We start from the raw sequence: 20,735 nt of genomic DNA on the forward strand, positions 1-20,735 counted from the left end.
ACAGATGCACCATGCGCTCTATTGATGCTTAAGGGAAGTGATCGCACTACAATGATTTTACGCTCATGTCTGTTCTGTTTCCACCCCCCCACCCCCACCCCCTTCTCCTTCTGTCTCTCGAAACAATTTCCAACTCTCTCTCAATAAAAATCTGAAAGAACTGCGGATGCTGTATATCAGGAACAAAAAACAGGAGTTGCCGGTGACCCTTCCACAGAACAGATGGTGATTGGGAAAATGTCGGTTTATATGCAGGAGATATTGTGGGAGGAAGGCGGAGATCAGGACAGAGCCCAAAGAGAAGGAAGAACTGTTGGACAGAAAAAGGAGTTGATAACGATCTGCGTGGAGTTTGGGGTGGGGGGGGTGGGGGTGAATAACTGTTAATGGACACTGTTCGTGGTTAAGTAGTGTGGAATGACAGACTATGTGATAACAGGGCTTGGCGTGTGCGGCAGGGACGAGGATACCATGGAGTTCAGGCCCTAGAATTATTGAATTCGCTATTGGGACCGGAGGGATGCAATGTCCCCAAGTGTAATATTCGGTGCTCTTCGTTCTTCTGGTGCTGAGCTTCGCTGGAACACAACAGCAAACCTGAGACAGAGATGTTGGACAGGGAACAGGGTGGGGTGTGGAATTGGCAGGCAACTGGAAGCTCAGGGTCTTTTTTGCAGGCAGAACGTAGATGTTCTGTGCAGCAGTCACCCAGTTTACGGTTCGTTTTCCCCAATGTAGATGAGCCCATATTGTGAGCAGCAAATGCAGTAGACTGGGTTGTGGGTAGTGCAGATAAAGTGCCACTTCACCTGGAAGGTAAGTTTGGCCCCTTGGATAGCGAGGAGGGAATAGGTAAATGGGCTGGTGTCACACATTCGGCACTTGCAGGGGAAAGTGCAATTCAACCTGCAAGTTTACTTTGAGAAAATCCTGGACTTGAACTCCCAAGTCTCTTTGCATTTCGGATTTCTGCATTTTCTCCCCATAATCTTCTGTTCAAACATTGACTATCTATGTCAGGGCAGCACCAGTGATTTCCTGACATATGGATTGTATTTGGGGATATCAAGGAACGTCAGGAACTGTGAGTATCTCAGGAGCAATCGTTATTCCTGGGGGAGGCAGAGAGGAATGTGGTGTGGTCCTGTAAACTCCAGAACTTTGATAACTTCATGAGTCAGCAATAACTCCTTCTGGACCAAGAAACGAAAGGGCCAATGAGAAACTGCTACAAGGGAGTTCACAAATAACATACATTAATTATCACTGGGCAGGAGGAGGCAAAACAATGAGCTGTTCCTTTGGACAGATGAGATAATGGTGTTTAATAACTGTGTGACAGAAGGACAATTAATTCTGCCTGTAGAAGGAATGCCTTGGCGTAAAGGGGTTAATTGCAGGACAGGCTGTTTCAAACAGGTGGAAAACCCTCAAGGATAAGAAGGCAAGCTACAGACCTGAGGTCTCCAGAAGTGTGGGGAGGTGGTGTCAAAATCTAAAGCCTAGCACACTCACGCAGCATTACTCTGCTTCTGGGCTCTCAGCAGCTGGATTCTGCATCAGTTTAATGTAGGTCCTATATCTCTGACAACATCGGTACACAAGGCAGTGAAGAGAGGTTTCAGCACACTGACCTTCATTGGTTAGGGAATTGAGTACAGATGTTGGCAAGTTATGTTGTAGTTATACAGGACGTTGATGAGGCTGCACCTGGAATATTGTGATCAGTTTTGGTCCCCTTGGTGTTCTGACTTCTGACTTCTTCAACTCTGGGTTTGTGTTGAACTTGATGGGATACTTTGTCCAACTCAGCATGTTTAAACAGTATCGCTCAGAGGGATTCATCTGAAACTTTTGAGGAGGTGAGCTCAACAAGATTGAACTATTCAAAGTTACTTGGACTCTGTTTTAAACTTACATCAGTACTAGTAGTCAGAGACACGTACAGCATGGAAACAGACCCTTCGGTCCAACTTATCCATGCTGACCTGATATCCTAAATTAATCTACTCCCATTTGACAACACCTGACCCATATCCTGTGGCAGCTCATTTCATTTATATACCACCCTCTGCATGAAGAAGTTGTCCCTTTTTATATATTTCGCCTCTTACCCTAAACCTATGCCCTCGAGTTCTGGACTCCCCCATCCCAGGGAAAAGACCTTGTCTATTACCCTGTCCATGCCCCTCATGATTTTGTAACCTCAATTAGATCACTCCGCTGCCTCGATGCTCCAGTGAAAACAGCCCCAGCCTATTCAGCCTCTCCCTGTAGCTCAAATCCTCCCACCCCCAGCAACATTTCCGTAAATCGTTTCTCACAGAGAAGTCAACGTTTCAGTCCTGAAGAAGGGTTAATACCCAAAACGCTGACTACTCCACACCCTGGTGCTGCCTGGCTTGCTGGCTCCCAACCTCCTGCTTGCCTACCTCGGGTTGCAATATGTAGTGGCTTAGTGGTTACACCTGCAGCCTCACAGCGCCAGGGAACCAGGTTTGATTCCAGCCTTGGGTGGTTGTCTGTGAGGAGTTTGCACATTATCCCAGTGTCTGCGAGGGTTTTCTCTGGATGATCCTGTTTTCTTCCATAAACCAAAGATGTGCAGGTCATGTGGATGGGCCATGCTTAATTGCCCATAGAGTTAGGTACATTAGTCAGAGGGAAATGGGTCTGGATGGGTTACTCTTCGGAGGGTTTGATGTGGACTTGTTGGGATGAATGGCCTGTTTCCACACTGTAGCTAATCTCATCTGCACTACTTTTGTCTCTAACTAATGGCAGAGTAGACTCGTCTGGCCCATTGGTCTAACATCTGCTCTGATGGTCTTGCGGTCTTAGGTTTCTCTGGATCATTTCATTGGCAATGTGCAGTCCCTGGCTCAATGAGCAGCAGTGTCCACTGAAAGCAAAGCTCATAGGATCGTAGAACTCCTACAATGTGGAAAAACAGGTCCTTCAGCCGAACACATTTGCACTGATCTTCCGAAGACTAACCAACTCAGATCCATTTTCCTACCCTTCATAAATTGCACACAGACCCCCAAGGGTGGAATTATTCCTGAGTTCCTGGTGCCATGAAGCAGCAGTGCTAACCCTGAGCTACCATGGGGTTGGGTTTGTGGGGTGTGGGGGGGGGGGGGCAATTGCATTCCAGCAGAAACAATAACAGCCCAACTACTCTCCCACTGCACCCACTGTCAGAACTGGCAGCAGATTCAGTCCTGGGGGGTGACCGAAGGCAGCGTCACCGGTGGGATCTGATTGCTTGGAGCGCTGGTGCCCCCGCTGGTGCTTCCGCAAGTTGCAGGAAAACATTAACCTCTTCCCACACTCGGGCCAGCTGAAGGGTCCCTCCCCAGTGTGGACACACTGGTGCTTCAGCAGGGCGGACGAATTGCTGAAGGCCTTCCCGCACTCAGGGCAGCAGAATGGCCTTCCATCCCCCACCCGCGTGGACCAGCTGTTGCTTCAGCAGTGTGGAGGAGCGGGTAAAGCACTTCCCACACTCGGACAGGAGAACTTCTCCCTGGTGTGAACGGACTGGTACCTCAGCAGGGCTGAGGAATTGCTGAAGGCCTTCCAGCACTTCGGGCAACTGAACGACATCTCCCCCATGTGGACCCACCAATGGTAGATTCACTTAGATATAACTGCGTCACTTTACATATTAAGATATCCCTTTGAATGTGCCCACATCCTTTTGAAATGTAATCTCGTCCATTTAAACCTCTTTATTTGCAGAAATACCCATTAAAATGTCCATGTCCATTTAAAATGCAGATTGCCCCCTTTAGATATGACGCTGTTCCGTTAGATGTCGGAATACCTGTTTAAATTGAGCCGTGAGCTTTCCCAATGTAGACAGGGCTCCTCGAAACGTGGCAGTGTCCCCCCCCTGCAGCTGCAGAGTGAGACAGGAGAGTTTGTTTTTGTGAATGAGCAGTTGTAGCGCGAGGTGGCTGTTACGTGGTGACGGTGAGGCTCCCCCGGCCCCGCCCACCCCCCTGAGCTGACGTCACGCGGGGGTGAAGGCGGTTGGGAGGAGAAGGCGCGGCCGTTAGGAAAATGGCGCCGTGCGGCCCGGGGCAGACACCCGTCACTGGGCACCGCCGCCTTCCTGGCGCAGCTGCTGTGTCACGGCCACACCGCCCGGCTGTACAGCAGGTAGGAGCCGGTGACCATTCTGGAGGCGGATGGGGTTAAGGGCCTGTTTGGGAACCCGTCGGCCGCCTGGGTGGTGGAGTTCTACTGGTCGTGGGGCGGCCCCTGTGTCAACTCTGGGGCCACCTGGAAGGTACTGGGCCCGGGAGGTGAAAGGTGAGGCAGGTTGGGGGGGGGACGGAGGGGAAGGAATGTGGGGCCTGTCCTGTCATAGTGACATTTTACACTCACTTTACATCTGCTTTTACTGGGGCTTGTGCTTCTTGTGATTTTTACCTTCACTTTTTTATTAATCCTTGTGCTTTTTACCCTCTCTGTTACTAGTGCAATTCCTTAGACTAGTGTGTAAATACTAGTGAAGGAGATTATGCACCAGCATATGTTCCTCAGTCATTGAAGGGATAGGACCTGTGGAGAATGGTTAGTAAAGCATGTGGTGAGCTAAGCCTTGTTAACATGGATATAGTTTGTTATTTGTCAAATTGTACTTTTTATTATTTAGAGTCGTCAGAGATGGACAGCACAGAAACAGACACCTTTGGTCCAACCCGTCCATGCTGACCAGATATTCTAAATTAATCTCATCCCATTTGCCAGCACTTGGCTCATATCCCTCAACCCTTCCCATTCATCTACCCATCCAGATGCCTTTTAAGTGCTGTAATTGTACCAGCCTCCACCACTTCCTCTGGCAGCCCATTCCATACGGGGTGGCACAGTGGTTAGCACTGCTGCCTCTCAGCTCTGGAGATCGGGGTTCAATTCCTGCCTCAGGCGACTGACTGTGTGGAGTTTGCACATTCTCCCCGTGTCTGTGTGGGTTTCCTCCGGGTGCTCCGGTTTCCTCCCACAGTCCAAAGATGTGCAGGTCAGGTAAATTGGCCGTGCAAACTTGCCCGTAGTGTTAGGTAAGGGGTAAGTGTAGGGGTATGGGTGGGTTGCGCTTCGGCGGGCCAGTGTGGTCTTGTTGGGCCGAAGGGCCTGTTTGCACACTGTAATGAAATCTAATCTAATACACACACCACCCCACCCTCTGCATGGAAAAGTTGCCTCTTAGGTACCTTTTATATCTTTCCGCTCTCACCCTAAACCTATGCCCTCTAGTTCTGAACTTCACCCCTACACTGGGGAAAAGTCAAAAACGTTGAGCAGCCAGACAAGATGGAAAAGCAATAAAATATTGTGCCATATGGGGAAAACAATCGTCTACCCGTTTTTTCTCCTATTGGCATTTGGACACTTAATGTGTCAATAATACCAGCAGCGCCACTGACCATATTGTTTGCATTCCTGTGTCAAGAAGCAGGGCACGTGTTCACCAGTGTCACCAAAACATTGCACGTGTTCCTCACTGTCAACAGAAAAAGTGTGAGACCTTCTTTTGATTGACCAAGAGTACGACACTCTCGTTTCTCATCCCCTTTTCCATTTATTTTTCATTGCGATGTTCAATTGTTGACTTGCTGCAACTGAAAGGAAAGTGGGTGAATCCAGGGAGGGGACAGACTTGGGAAAAGTTGGGCCAGGTCTGTGACTCAATTGGCAAAATAGACATGCAGGAGGCTGGAAGAACGCAGCAAGCCAGGCAGCATCAGGAGGTCAAGTCAATGTTTTGGGTGTCACCCTTGTTGAGGACTGGGGATGGGTGTTGGGAGAGCTGCAGAACAAGGATGTGCTGGGGGCAGGGTGGTGAATTGGGGATAGGTGGGGACAGGTAGAGGGTACAAACTGGTTGGTCACTGGTAGGAAGGAAACTGGTTGGTGGCGGCGGGGAGGGGCTAGGAAGGAATTCAAGGGGTGGCGAGGGAGGTTATTTGAAATTGGTGAACTCCATGTTGAGTCCAACAGGCTGTAGGCTGCCCAGGTGGAAGATGTGTTGTTCCTCCAATTTGCGGTTTGGATCGTTGTGGTAATGAAGGAGGCCAAAGATGGTCATGTCAGAAATGGAGTGGGAAGGGGAATTAAAATGGGTGGCGACTGGGAGGTCTGGTCAGCCTCTGCGGCCCTGGCTGCGGACTGTTCCCCAAATTTATGCTCAGTTTCCCCAGTGTAGCAAAGACCACAATTGGCAAACACGTGGCCAATCTGAAGTTGGAGCTTTTGCTGTGTAAAAAAAAAAAGCAGAAAGGAGGTGCATTGTTTAAATGTTGATATACTGTTTTGGTATATGGAGAAAGTCAGGACAGCAGTTGCTGGAGATCAGAGTCGAAAAGTGTGGTGCTGGAAAAGCACAGCAGGTCAGACAGCATTCCAGGAGCAGGAGAGTTGACATTTCAGGCATGAACTCTTCATCAGGAATGACATGTGGATGTACAAAGGGGCCTCAGCATCCTTCCTCACCAGTCAATGCCAGTTGTCAGGTGCAGTGAGCAATGAGTAGTGCAAGTGGTATATTAGCAAGAGGAATGGAGTTCAGAAGTGGGGATTTCTTCCTGTAGTTAAGGGGCCATTGAATATATTCAAGGCTGAGTTCATGTGATTTTTCAACAACAAAGAATGTTGTTTATGGAGGGAAGGTGAGAAAATGTCTGGACATTCATTCCACACACAAACCACTCTGTTTTTAAAAAAAATGCTGCCCCTCAAGTCTTTCTAAAATCTTTCTCCTCTCACCTTCAAAATTTGCTGCCTAATCTTAAAAACGCCACCCAAGGGCAATGACACCTGTGATTCATCTCCTCTATTCCCCTCATGATTTTATACAACCTCTGTAGGGTTATCTCTCAACCTTCTGTGCTCCAGTGAGATAAGTCACAGTCTATCTACCAAGATGTAGGTAGATTAATACCCAGTTATGATGTGTTCAATGCTGGTGCAGGCTCGAAAGACCAAATGGTCTACTCCTGCTCCCAATTCTGACACTCTGTGCCCAGGACAGCAAAAGACAGAAATAGGTGCAGAAATTAGGCCTTTCAGCCCAGCAGGTCTGTTCATACCGCACAATCGTGGCTGATAAATTTCTCAATCCCATTCTTTCACTTTCTCACTGTAACCCTCAATCCCCTTGATACTCAAGAACCTCAGTCTTAAATACCCTCAGTGACCTGGCCTCCATAGCTGTCTATGGCAATGAATTCCATAGATTCACCACTGTCTGGCTGAAGACGTTTCTCTGTCTCTGCATTCTAAAAGGTCTTTCCTTTACTCTAAGGCTGTGCCCTCAGCTCCTTGTCTCTCCTACCAATGGAAACATCTTCCCAACATCCATTTGTCATGGCTGGTCAGTATTTTAACCCTTCAGAATGAGGTACAGCAGGGGTTCGGTTCAGCAAAGTGAAAACAGAGGGGGAGTGTGTGGTATGGAGATTTTTAGCTTCTAGGGAATAAGAGAGCAAAGAGAGTTTGCTATAAATTAGAATTTTTGGGATGGGCAACAAGCTGAGGAGTGTCAGATAGAATTTAATTTAGAGAAATGAGGTATTGCATTTTGGTTGAGCAGGAGGTTACCACGAGAGAGAGAGAGGGGAGGGAGAGGGGGGGGGAGAGAGAGAGAGAGGGGAGGGGAGGGAGAGGGGGGGGAGAGAGAGAGAGAGGGGAGGGAGAGAGAGAGAGAGGGGAGGGAGAGAGAGAGAGAGGGGAGGGAGAGACCCCCCCTCTCTCTCTCTCTCTCTCTCCTTGACCCTCTCTCTCTCTCTCGCTCTCCTTGACCCCCCCTCTCTCTCTCTCTCTCTCTCCTTGACCCCCCCCCCCCTCTCTCTCTCTCTCCTCGTGAGAGAGCCAAGGCCGAGGTTACCACGAGGTTGGAATTCTCTCCCAGAAATGACAGTTGATGGTGCCCTCACCAAGATGGCCGCCCGCGCTCCCCGCCCCAAGACAACATGCGCCTGACCCTCACAAAGATGGCGGCCGGTTGCCCGGGCAACCCGAGAGCGCCTTCGCCGGTGAAGTAAACACTGGGCCTGTGGGGCTTCTATTGGAGGCCTCAGGCCGCCCCCTAGGAGTTTATAAACTCCCCAGTCTCCCTCCTCCCGCGGTTCCCAATCCTACCCTGTCTCACTGTCTCCTCTCCCCGGGGGCAGGAGCCAGGTCTTGCCGCTCGGGCCTGGCGACCTCCCCGGGATGTTTCTGAAACCTGGTCCTGTTCTGAAGGAGGATCACCGGGACCCGAAATGATTTCTCTCGGCACGAGCTGCCGGACCTGCTCGGCTTTTCCAGCGGTTCTTATTACTTCAGCCACCGGCACCATTCTGCTCCCACACTCAGTAACACTGCCTCAGTCCTGCTGCAGGACCTGCACTGCACATGCGCCAGCTCACAAGGGGCGGGGCCCAGGTATGTGACGTCTCCTGGTTTGAGGGGGCGTGGTTGGAGAGTCCACCAAACAATCGGTGACAATGGGGGCGGGGCCCAGGTATGTGACGTCTCCTGGGTTGAGGGGGGGTGGCTGGGGAGGCTTCCAAACAATCGGTGACAATGGGGGCGGGGCGATCGTTTTGCCGGCCCCCAGCCTCCAGAAAGGGGCGATTTTAAAAAGTTTCAACGGAGTGTTTTTTAAACTTTTCAGCCTGTTGTGAAATGTTATTCTGGACTTTTGGAAGGATCAATCATTAGGAAAGTTTCAAACATAAATAAAGGGATATTTAAAAATATAAATAAAAATAGGTAAGTTAACTTACAAAAGAGACCTCACACTAAATATCAAAAAGGACAGCAAAAGCTTCTGTTGGTCTGCGATTGGGAACAGAGTCGCTGAGCGAAGTGTGGTTCCTTGGAAGATGAAAACTGTGAGTTAATGGGGGAACATTGAAGTGGCAGAGATGATCTCAGTTTTTATGTTGGCAGACAACAGAACTATTCCTATTAGAATTGGCAAGGCAGAGGCTATAGAAAGGGTAGAACTTAAACAATCAACATTGAGAGGGTAAAGGTACACAGGAAACTATTTGGATTGAGGACAGACAAGTCCTCTGGTGCTGATGGCCTGCACGCTGGGTCCCGAAGGAAGTGGCAGCAGACAATATTCCAAAAATCTGTGAACATGGGAAAGATTCACTGTGTTTATTTAAGACTGAGATATATATATGTTCCTGATTGTCAAGGGGATCAAAGGTTACGGGAAGAAAGCTGGAGAATGGAGTTGAGAAACATCTCAGCCACGATTGAATGGTGGAGCAGACTCGATGGACTGAATGACATAATTTCTGCTCCTGTGTCGTATGATCTTATGGTTCCATTGGATTGGAAAAATGCTAATGTAACACCTCTATTCAGAATGGGAGGGAGGCCATATGTGGGAAATTGCAGACCAGTTCATTGAACATTTGTTATAGAGTCATAGAGATGTGCAGCACGGAAACAGACTCTTCAGTCCAACTTGACCATGTCAAAATATATCCTAACCTAATCTAGTCCCATTTGCCAGCACTTGACTCATATCCCTCTAAACCCTTTCTATTCATCTACCCATCCAGATGCCTGTTAAATGCTGTAATGATACCAGCCTCCACCACTTCCTCTGGCAGCTCATTCCATACAAGCACACCCCCTACATGAAAAAGTTGCCCCTTAGGTCCCTTTTACATCTTTCCCCTCTCACCCTAGATCTATGCCGACTAGTTCTGGACTCCCCCACCCCATCGAAAAGACCTTGTCTATTTATCCTATCCATGCCCGTCATTGTTTTATAAACCTCTATAAGGTCACCCCTCACCCTCTGAACCTCCAGGGAAAACAGCTCCTGCCTATTAAGCCTCTCCCAAATGCTCCAACTCTGGAAACATCAATGTAAATCTTTTCTGAACCCTTTCAAGGGATCAGGCAGGAAAATGGGGGTGACGAGCAGTCTTGATCAAATGACGCGGCAGACTTGATGGGCTGAATGGCCTAATTCTGCTCCTATATTTGTGAACTTTTGAACTCTGGAGCAGGCAGGACTTGAACCCGATTCAGGGTTAGGGTCACTACCTCTGTGTGACAAGACATCCAGAAAAATATCAAATCCTCCCCATTGGGGAATTGCACCCCCAGTCTCCTGAGTCACAGATGGGGATACTAACCACTACACTACCGAGGAAGCTGGACAGTTGCAAGATGATGGGGATAGGGGTGGAGAATAGGTGGGTGTTTCAGGAACTATTCTAGACGTGAAAGTGTGAATGGCCTCCTTATGTACTGGTAAAAACAAGGAGTGCAGATGCTGGAAACCAGAATCTAGATGCGAGTAGTGCTGGAAAAGCACAGCAGGCCAGCAGCATCTGAGGAGCAGGACTAAGCCAGCCAATGATCTGACCTGTGCCACACAAGCACAGTCCCGCTGGAGTGTTACCAGAAGTATGTTCAGGCTGTAGGAAGAGATCCAATTCCCAGTTTGACCTGGAATGTAATCCCCACAGGCACACAGGGAGTGGTGATCCACTTGCTCCACATGTGGGAAGGGATTCACTGAGTCATTCAAATTCAAACACATCATTGACTTCCTACTGGACAGAAAGGATTAAACTTCTCAGCAACAACCACTTTCAAAAAAAGTTTCATTTTTATAGTCCTAGCGAGAATCACAGTTTCTCAAACTGTGGGACAATCCTAGTGATGTTGAGAGACCAGATTTGGAATGCATGCCCGCCCAGGTAACAATGGTTGCTATGGGGCTCACAGTGATGACTGAGGGGCCGTCCCTTTAGATGCTCGGTTGTTTCTGTGTTGTTGATGAGGCTTGGCCTCATGGACTGCTCTCTGAAGTCAGATTCAAAAGAAGTTTTGAAATTTTTGAGAAAAATCATACCCAGAAAAGACAGTGAAAAACTGTTCACCATGGGAAAAGCATTGAGAATAAGAATGCTGATTTCAAATCCATTACAAGGAAGAAAATGTGATGTGAGAAAGAAATTTCACACAGTGAGTAAATAGATCTGGAAGACATCGCATGGAACAGTGGTTGAAACAGATTCAGGTAAGAGCATTGGAAAATTATTTGATGACAAGCAATGTACCAGTTTCCAAGGAAACGTCAGGAAAATGGCACAACATCAGAAAGCTCATTTAGAGAGCTGCATGGACACGATGGGCTGAATGGCCTGCTTCTGTGATTTAGTAATTCAGTGGTTCATAATTGCTTATCAGGTCTTCGTCAGTTGTGAATATCAAGCTAACATCTGTTATTTTGTATGGTCAATCAGATCAATGTTTTATAACTGCAGGGATTGGGACTAGGACCCCAGGTATTCACAGTATGTGTCAATGATTTAGATGAGGGAACTAATTGGAATATGTCACAAATTGCAGATGACACGAAGCTGGGTGGAAGGGTGAGCTGTGAGGAGGATACAATGTTATTTGGACAGTCTGAATGAGTGGGCAAATGTATGTCAGATGTAGTTAGTGTGGATAAACGTGAGGTTATCCACTTTTCTAGCAAAAATAGAAAAGCAAATTATTTGAATAACTGTAACCTAGAAGATGGGAAGGTTCACCAAGAACTAATCCAAGATGGAGGACTGGAAAATTTGTGGCTGTAAGAGCTGCTCCTTTTTTGAGGTATTTTCAGTGTTGGAGGCGATTTCCTTGAATTCCAGGAGCAGCAATTAATGTTTTATATGCTGATGCATTGTTTTGGAACTTTAGAGTAAAAAAATCAAGACAACAGCAATTTCAAAATGGAGAAAGACAGCCAAAGGCAGCAAGCAGGTGGTCTGTAAGGGAGAGAGAGAGAGAGAGAGAGAGAGAGAGAAACGTATACTACTAACGGATACAGCAGTGAATCTGCAGTTACTGCCTTTGCTGTTTGAAATCATATATCTCTGAACACCTTGGAAAAATGAACAAACAGCAAAATTCACAGCTGATCTTGGAGGAACATGTGTAGGAGAGCTCACAGCACAGGAACAGATCACTGCAGAGTTTTTAATGTGTAACCTTGCCGTAAGTCTGCAGTAGTGAATAGAGTGGGTTCTTTCTTGATTATATGTCTTGAGATTTTAGAAGTTTACCAGCGAGTCCACAACAGGGAATGGCTAATCACCTGCTACAGGCACAGGAGGGGATTCATCAATTCTTCCAGCCTGCAGACGCACGAGCAGGTCCACACCAGGCACAGCATGCTCACCTGCTCTCAGTGCGGGAAGGGCATCACCCCCTCCTCCCATCTGCGGAGGCACCAGTGAAGTCATGTACCATTACAGGGTGATTGAAGGAACAAGGGTCGAGTGCCATTATCGACTGGACTATCAACCCAGTTCTGGGGACTCCTCGGGACTCCTGGGTTTAAATCCCGCCACAGCAGATGGCGGAATTGGAAGTCAGTCAGAAATCTGGAGTTCAGAATCTAATGATGAAATCATTTTCTGGGGAAAGAAAACCCTCTGATTCACTCATGTTAGAGTCTGTCTGCAACCCAACCTTGAGTCAGATTGGTTCTGTTTCCAAAGTAGGGATTTATAACATGTCACATAGATTGACTGCCTGAAGATTGTGTGCTTTTTGAGCAAAATATAATGTATCTGCAAATAAAATTCTGCAATTACAATTTCACCCCATAAACTGATGTGTGTGCATGCATGAGAGCGTGTGTGTTTGTGCATAAAAGCATGTGTTTGCATTCGACCATGCTTGGTAACGTGTGTGAGTAATGGGGTACAAGTCTGTGTGAGTGGGGTCACTTGTAGTGTGACATGAAACCAAGGTCCCTGTTGAGGCCATCCTCATGGGTTCCGTACTTGGCTATCAGTTATACAACACACATTGGAGAGGGCAGGGTGGGACTTGTCTTTCAATTTGCAGAAGGTGGGAGACTCTGGATACTGTGATCCAGGGCAAACACATCCTGGAGGACATTCGTTCAGAGGGATGGAGCTGGAAGCCAGGCTGCAGACATGTTGAGGGTAAAGTGGGAAAGTTAACCAGGCACTGTATTCTGGGAGACAGTCATTCCCTTCTGGAGAGAGCCTTTTGTTTGCATCAGTGGACAGGGTCAGGAGGGTGTAAGTGCAGGTCTGGTAGGTAAAGGGGATCTGAGAGAGGGCTGCAGGTGGTAGGAGCTAACTGGTTGGGCAGTGGGAGTAAAAACAACATTGGGGAGGGGGAGGTGGTGGTAAGGGACAGAACAGTGACAGGGATGGTCTCCGTTCTCTGCAGTTGTCAGCAGGAGCACAGATGGCATTGGTGTCTGTTTGGTGCCAGGATTCAGGAACCAATGTGCTCAGGGCTGGAGAAGTGGGAAAGGGAGGTTGCAGTGGGTGTGGTCCAACAGTGTCAGGAGGAGAGAGCCTCTGCTGAGGGCACATGAGAAGTTAGAATCTACTAGGACAAAGCAGAACATGAAAGCTCTGGGTGGCACGGTGGCTCAATGGTTGGTACCACTGACTCACAATGTCAGGGACCTGGTTTCGGTCCCACTCTTGAGCAGCTGTCTGTGTGGACTTTAACACGTCCTCACCCTTCTGTCTGCATGAGTTAACTCTGGGTGCAGTTCAGGGTGGATCGGCCGTGCTAAAGTGTCCACATATGTGCAACGGAGGGTCGGTTAACCATGGCGAACTGCAGGAAAAACGGGTGGGTCTGGATGGGATACTGTTTGGAAGGTCAGTCTGAATTTTATGGGCCAAATGGCCTGTCAGGATTATATAATTCTACTGCATTAGCCAAGCATCTATTGAGAAACAATTGCCTCAGGTCTGCTGTGGGTGGAGTGGGTTCCAATTCATGAGACACTGACATCAGTCCTGAGGAAGGTGAGATTTGTGCTGTCAGTTCCCCAAACCTTTGGTCCCCGTCCACTCTCTCTCCTCACACTCTGCACCTACCAATTCTCTGTGCTCAGCTTTCTTCTCTCTCTTCCCCTCATTTTCTGCACCCCACCCTCTGTCCCCTGTCATTTTCACTCTCTCTCTACCCCCACTCCTCTGTCCATTCTCCCTCCCTTCTCCCATTCCATGCTTTCTCGTGCCCTCTTTGATTGCTGTATCTCTTTCTCAGGAAAGAGAGAGAATCGTTGGTGATGACTCTACCTGGAAGACAGGGGTGTGCAAGAAATGGCTGATCTTTAAAATTATGAACAGCTAAAATGATAGATTCAGAAACATTGTTAACATCTAAAAGCATATTAACTTATTTTTTAAAAAGCTGCAGTCATGTTTCTGAAACTTGCATTGAAATGGACGCATAAAGTCATACAGCACAGAAACAGATCCTTCAGTCCTACTCGCCCATGCCCTCCAGATATCCTAAATTGATCTAGTGACCCATTTCTCCTCGAATTCAGCTCTGATCTCCAGCATCTGCAGTCCTCACTTTCTCCTCGAATTCAGCTCTGATCTCCAGCATCTGCAGTCCTCACTTTTTCCTCGAAACACCTCCTCCCACCCTGCCCCCTGTAAAAATGCCATCTCATATTCCCAATTCCTTCGTCTCCGCCGCATCTGCTCCCAGGAGGACCAGTTCCAAAACCGTACTACCCAGATGGCCTCCTTCTTCAAGGACCGCAATTTCCCCCCAGACGTAGTCGACGATGCCCTCCACCGCATCTCTTCCACTTCCCGCTCCTCCGCCCTTGAGCCCCGCCCCTCCAAACGCCACCAGGACAGAACGCCACTGGTCCTCACCTACCACCCCACCAATCTGCATGTCCAGCGTATCATCCGCCGTCATTTCCACCACCTCCAAACGGACCCCACCACCAGGGATATATTTCCCTCCCCTCCCCTATCAGCGTTCCGAAAAGACCACTCCCTCCGTGACTCCCTCGTCAGGTCCACACCCCCCACCAACCCAACCTCCACTCCCGGCACCTTCCCCTGCAACCGCAAGAAATGCAAAACTTGCGCCCACACCTCCCCGCTTACTTCCCTCCAAGGCCCCAAGGGACACTTCCATATCTGCCACAAATTCACCTGCACCTCCACACACATCATCTATTGCATCCGCTGCACCCGATGTGGCCTCCTCTATATTGGGGAGACAGGCTGCCTACTTGCGGAACGTTTCAGAGAACACCTCTGGGACACCGGACCAACCAACCCAACCACCCCATAGCCCAACACTTCAACTCCCCCTCCCACTCCACCAAGGACATGCAGGTCCTTGGACTCCTCTATCGCCAGACCATGGCAACACGACGGTTGGAGGAAGTGCGCCGCATCTTCCGCTTGGGAACCCTCCAACCACAAGGGTTGAACTCAGATTTCTCCAGTTTCCTCATTTCCCCTCCCCCCACCTTGACTCAGTCAAATCCCTCGAACTCAGCACCGCCTTCCTAACCTGCAATCTTCTTCCTGACCTCTCCGCCCCCACCTCACTCCAGCCTATCACCCTCACCTTGACCTCCCTCCACCTATTGCATTCCCAATGCCCCTCCCCCAAGTCACTCCTCCCTACCTTTTATCTTAGCCTGCTAGGCACACTCTCCTCATTCCTGAAGAAGGGCTTATGCCCGAAACGTTGATTCTCCTTTTCCTTGGATGCTGCCTGACCTGCTGCGCTTTTCCAGCAACACATTTTCAGCTGGTGACCCATTTGACAGCATTTCGCCCATATCTCTCTCACACCTTCCTATTCAGATACCCATCCTGACCCTGATGCCTTTCAAATGTTGTAATTGTAGCAGCCTCCACCACTTCCTCTGGGCAGCTCATTCCATACACACACCACACTCTACATGAAAGTTACCCCTTAGGACCGTTTTAAATCTTTCCCCTCTCACCCTTAACCTATGCCGCTAGTTTTGGACTTCCTCTACCCTGGGGAAAAGACATACAAAGCCGGACGAAATTCAAAAGGATTAAAATGTCGAGCCACAGGGAAAAATAAAATTGTGGCTGCAGCTTTTTTTCTCCTCTTGATATTTGGACGCTTAAAATCTGTCAGTCAGGCCAGCACCCCCACAGAGCACAGTGCGCATGCTTCTCGGTGTCAGCGACAACTGCGCATGTACTGCGGTGTCAGCAAAAGCACTGAGCATGCTCGTCACTGTCCGCGGAAACAGCGCTTGACTTCCATCTGAAGGACCAATGGTGAGACCCGGAGGACCGGAAGGAGCCTGGTCCTCCTGCCATTCAGAACAGCCTCTTTGTCTGAATGCGGAAGTTGGGCCGAGAGTTTTTCAAGATGCGGTTGTTTATCTCTCTCTTTGAATGAAGATTGAGCTTCACCCCAGACTGCAACTCTGTCCAACATCTGTGGGTACGGCACTCTCTTTTCTCACCCACTTTTTCATTTCTTTTTCGTTCTGGGATTCAGTTGCTGACGTGCACGAACTGAAGGGAAAGGCAGTGAATCCAGGGAGAGGACAGACTCTGGAAAAGTTGATCCAGGTCTGTGTCTCAATTGGCAAACGCACAGCAAATGCAATACCACAATGTAAAGTTAAAGCCTCTTGCTTTAAAAAAAGGCAGAAAGGAGGTGCATGGTTTAAATGATAATATATTGGTATGTGGAGAAAGTGAGGACTGCAGATGCTGGAGATCAGAGTCAAGTGTGATGCTTGAAAAACACAGCAGGTCAGGCAGCATCCGAGGAGCAGGAGAGTCGATGTTTTGGGCACGAGCACTTCATCAGGAATGATGTGTGATGTACAAAGGGACCTCAGCGTCCTTCTACACCAGTTGTCAGACAGGTGCAGCAAACAGTCAGCAAGGCAATAGGATTCAGTTCAAAAATGGGGTTGACTTCCTGCAATTGTGGGGGAGGGGGTTGGTCATTGAATATGTTCAAGGCTGAGGTCACTTGACTTTTGAACAACAAAGAAGTGGATGGTTATAGGGGAAGGCAAGAAAATGGTTTTGAGACCATTACAGAATCATACAGCACAGAAATAGACCCTTCAGTCCAACTAGTCCATGCAATGTTCACAAACTAAACTAATCTCATCTGCCAGTGTTTGGCCCATCTCCCTCTGTCATAAAGCTGGTCCTTCTTCTCAAGGATACTGTGTCCTTGGTTTTTTTTTCAGAGTGGTGGTAAAACGGCCCCGGGCTCCAAAATGCATGGTTTAGTACAGAAATGAAAAGGGTATTGGTCAGCTTTTTTGTTTACACGTCAACAGATGAGACTTTATGCCCAAGCTTTTATGTTTTCGAAGTGACCTGCATAATGAAAGCCAAGTGATCTGTTGTGAAAGCTGAGGCCTTGTTTCAGTGAGTTCAGCAGTGGACTGTGTGGAGAAAGGTTGTTAAACTCTCTCTCCTTCTGCCCTTCTAACTTTGACCTGTCAGCCTCTGTTTCAGTTTTACTGTATGTTTAAGGGGTTTGTTTATTGGGACTGTTGTGTACATTTGGAACAGCATAATTAAGTCTAGTTTAGATAGACTGAGTTCTGTGAGTATTCTATATTCTGTTCTTTGTGTTTCATTCTGTATTCTTGTGAATACATTTGTCTGTTTTAAATCCTGGTAGTCAACCTAGCTAACTTTGGGTAATTTTCACTGTGCGCTTACTGAAACAAATAGCAAAGTTACGGTCTGTGCTGCCTGCTTAAGAATGTTTTGAGTGGTCTGGCCTCGTCCATAACACGTCCAAACCTTTCCCATTCATGTCCTATCCAAATGTCTTTTAAACGTTGTAACTGTACCTGCATCCCCGCTTCCTCTGGACATTCACTCCACATACGGACCATTCTCTATGGGAAAACAAAGGTGTCCCTCCTGTCTTTTTAAAATCTTTCTCCACTCACCTTCAAAATTTGCTCCCTAACCTTGAAACCCCCACTCTAAGGAAAGGACAACCATCATTCACCTCATCTATACCCCTCGTGACTTTATAAAGCTTGATAAGATCACCTCTCAAACTCCTATGCTCCAGTGAAAAAGGTCCCAGCCTATTCACCAACATGTAGGTATATTCATATCCAGTTCAATGTTGGTGCAGATCTGTTCAATGTTGGTGCAGGCTTGAAAGACCAAATGGCCTACTCCTGCTCCCAGTTCTCTCTCACTATGTCCAGGACAGCAAGAGACCATAAGACCAAGGAGCATAAATTAGGCCATTCAGCCAATCAGGTCTGCTCCACCATTCAATCATGGCTGACAAGTTTCTCAACCCCATTCTCTTGCTTTCTCCCCGCAACCCTCAATATCCTTGATACACAAGAACCTATTTATCTCTGTCTTGAATATACTCAGTGACTTGCCCAACACAGTCTCTGTGGCAATGAATTCCATAGGTTTCGCACTCTCTGGCTACAAAGGTTTCCCCTTTATCTGCGTTCTAAAAGGTCTTCCCTTTACTCTAAGGCTGTGCCCTTGGGACCTAGTCTCTCCTACCAATGGAAACATCTCCCCAGCATCCACCCTGTCCAGGCGAATCAGTATTCTGTATGTTTCAATTAGATCCCCCTAGCGTGGGCTGTAATTCAGCGTAAACCAGACCCTTCAGGATGAGGTACAGCACGGATTAGGTTCAGCAAAGTGAGAATGGAGGGAGAGTATGTGGGATGGAGATTTTCAGCGTTTAGGAAATAAGAGAGGAAAGAAAGTTCAATCTAAATTAGAATTGAATGGATGGGCTGATGGGTCAAGGAGTGGCAGATAAAGTTTCATTTAGATAAATGTGAGGTGTTGCATCTTGGAAAGGCACATCGAGGCAGGATTTACACACTTAATGGTAAGGCTATGGTGAGTGTTCCTGTATCAAGGGACCATGGAGTGCAGATTTGTAGTTCTGTGAAAGTGCAGTCACAGGTAGACACGGTAGTGAAGAAAGCATTTGGTGGCGCTTGCCTTTATTGATGAGAGCATTGAGTACAGGAGTTGGGAGTCATGTTATGGCTGTACATGACATTAGTTAGGCGACTTTTGGAATACTGCATTCAGTTCTGGTCTCCTATGTTAGAAAGATGTTGTGAAACTTTAAAAGAGTTTGGAAATGATTTACAAGGCTGTTTCCAGAGTTGGAGGGTTTGAGTTATAGGGCGAGGCTGAAAAGACTGCGGCTGTTTTCCCTGGAGCGTAGGAGGCTGAGAGATGACCTTATAGAGGTTTATAAGGGGCATGGATAGGAGTCCAAAATGAGGGAGAGAGAAAAAGAAATTTACATTGCAGTGAATCTGCACAGTTACTGGACATTGCAGTGCATCTGGGAAAGGTTAATGAACAGCAAACTTCACAGCTGACCATGGAGGAACCTGTGTGGGGGAGCTCACAGAACAGGAACAGAGAAGTGTATAGTCTTTAACGTGTAACTTAGCTGTAAGTCTGCAGTCGTGAATGGAGTGGATTCTTTCTTGATTATATGTTTTACTGACATCTGTCTATTGATTAAATTTTAAAAATATAAACCACAAGTACTGCGTTAGCCAGGAGCACTTTCTTAGAGCAAAAAGACTGTGCTATTTTCTGGGTCTGTAGATTGTGAAGGAGCAAAGGTGGCCTTTATGAGAGTGATATGCTCTTCCTGTCAGATGTGGGAGATTAGGGAGAGTATCCATGTTACTGATGATTATGTCTGCAGGAAGTGTGTTTGTTTGCAAATCCTATTGGATTGCGTGGATAAATTGCAGCGACAGTTCGAGGTAATGAGGAATTTACAAGACCTGGGGCTATGATGGTTTGGCAATGATAGGAAGGGGGAAAAGCCACAGCCACAGTCAGGGAGATGGGTTAACTCCCGGAAAGGTAGGAGGGGTAGGCAGGTAGTGCAGGAGTCTTCTGTGGCTGTCCCCATTTCAAACAAGTCTGCTGTTTTGGCAAATGTAGGGGGTGATGGTCTCTCAGGGAATGTAGCACGAACGGCCAAGTTTCTGGTCTCGAGACATGCTCTCATGTAATGAGGGGAACATCGGGTTCCAAGCGATCAATTGTGATAAGGGGCTCTCTCGTCAGAGGTACAAACTGACGCTTCCGTGGTTAGCAGCGAAAAATCAGAATGGTGTGTCGCCTCCCTGGTGCCAGGATCAAGGATGTCTCCGAGAGGGTGCAGAATGTTCTCAAAAGGGAGAGGGACCGGTTGGAGGTCATTGTACACATTGGAACCAATGACATAGGAAGGGAAAAGGATGCGATTCTGAAGGGAAAGTGTAAAAAGTCAGGCACAAATTTAAAACAAAGAGGTCCTAGAGTCAAGAAAAATCTGGATTACTGCCAGTGCTATGAGCTAGTGAGGGTTGGAATAGAGAGGATAGAGCAGATGAACGCATGGCTGAGGAGCTGGTGCATGGGAGAAGGGTTCACATTTTTGGATCATTGGAATCTCTTCTGGAGTAGATGTGACCTGTACAAGAAGGATAGATTGCACCTGAATATTGAAAGAGAGCTAATATACTGGCTGGGAAATTTGCAAGAGCTGCTCGGGAGGAATTAAACTAGCAAGGTGGGTGCGTGGGGAGGTACCCAGGGAAATAGTGAGGAAAGAGATCAATCTGAGACTGGTACAGTTGGGAAAGGGAGTGAGTCAAGCAGTCAGGTCAGGAAGTGACAAAGCAGAGAGCAAGGTAGGACTAACAAATTAAACTGCATTTACTTCATTGCAAGAGGCCGAACAGGGAAGGCAGTTGAACTCAGGGCATAATTAGGAAGATGGGATATGATATCATAGCAATTACAGAAACGTGGCTCAGGGATGGGCAGGACTGGCAGCTTAATGTTCCAGGATACAAATGCTACAGGAAGGATAGAAAGGGAGGCAAGAGATGAGAGGGAGTGGTGTTT

The 20,735-nt window shown here is 47.8% G+C and overlaps 1 long non-coding RNA gene across 7 annotated transcripts in view; it reads left to right on the top strand.

Annotated features, from left to right (window-relative positions):
- Window positions 1-4,027: 4,027 nt before the first annotated feature.
- LOC140460390 (uncharacterized) overlaps window positions 4,028-20,735 on the top strand; it is a 33,975-nt gene continuing 17,267 nt past the window's right edge. For 3 of the 7 annotated variants that reach the window (XR_011954060.1, XR_011954059.1, XR_011954057.1), the window contains exon 1: window positions 4,032-4,320. This is a non-coding gene — a long non-coding RNA (uncharacterized lncRNA). Of the gene's footprint in view, window positions 4,321-16,146; window positions 16,276-20,735 lie in introns of those variants that run through there. The other 4 variants (XR_011954056.1, XR_011954055.1, XR_011954061.1 and 1 more) reach the window with 4 other exon arrangements.

The sequence above is a fragment of the Chiloscyllium punctatum genome, chromosome 36, assembly GCF_047496795.1.
Source record: "Chiloscyllium punctatum isolate Juve2018m chromosome 36, sChiPun1.3, whole genome shotgun sequence".
NCBI classification, from domain to species: Eukaryota; Metazoa; Chordata; class Chondrichthyes; order Orectolobiformes; family Hemiscylliidae; genus Chiloscyllium; species Chiloscyllium punctatum.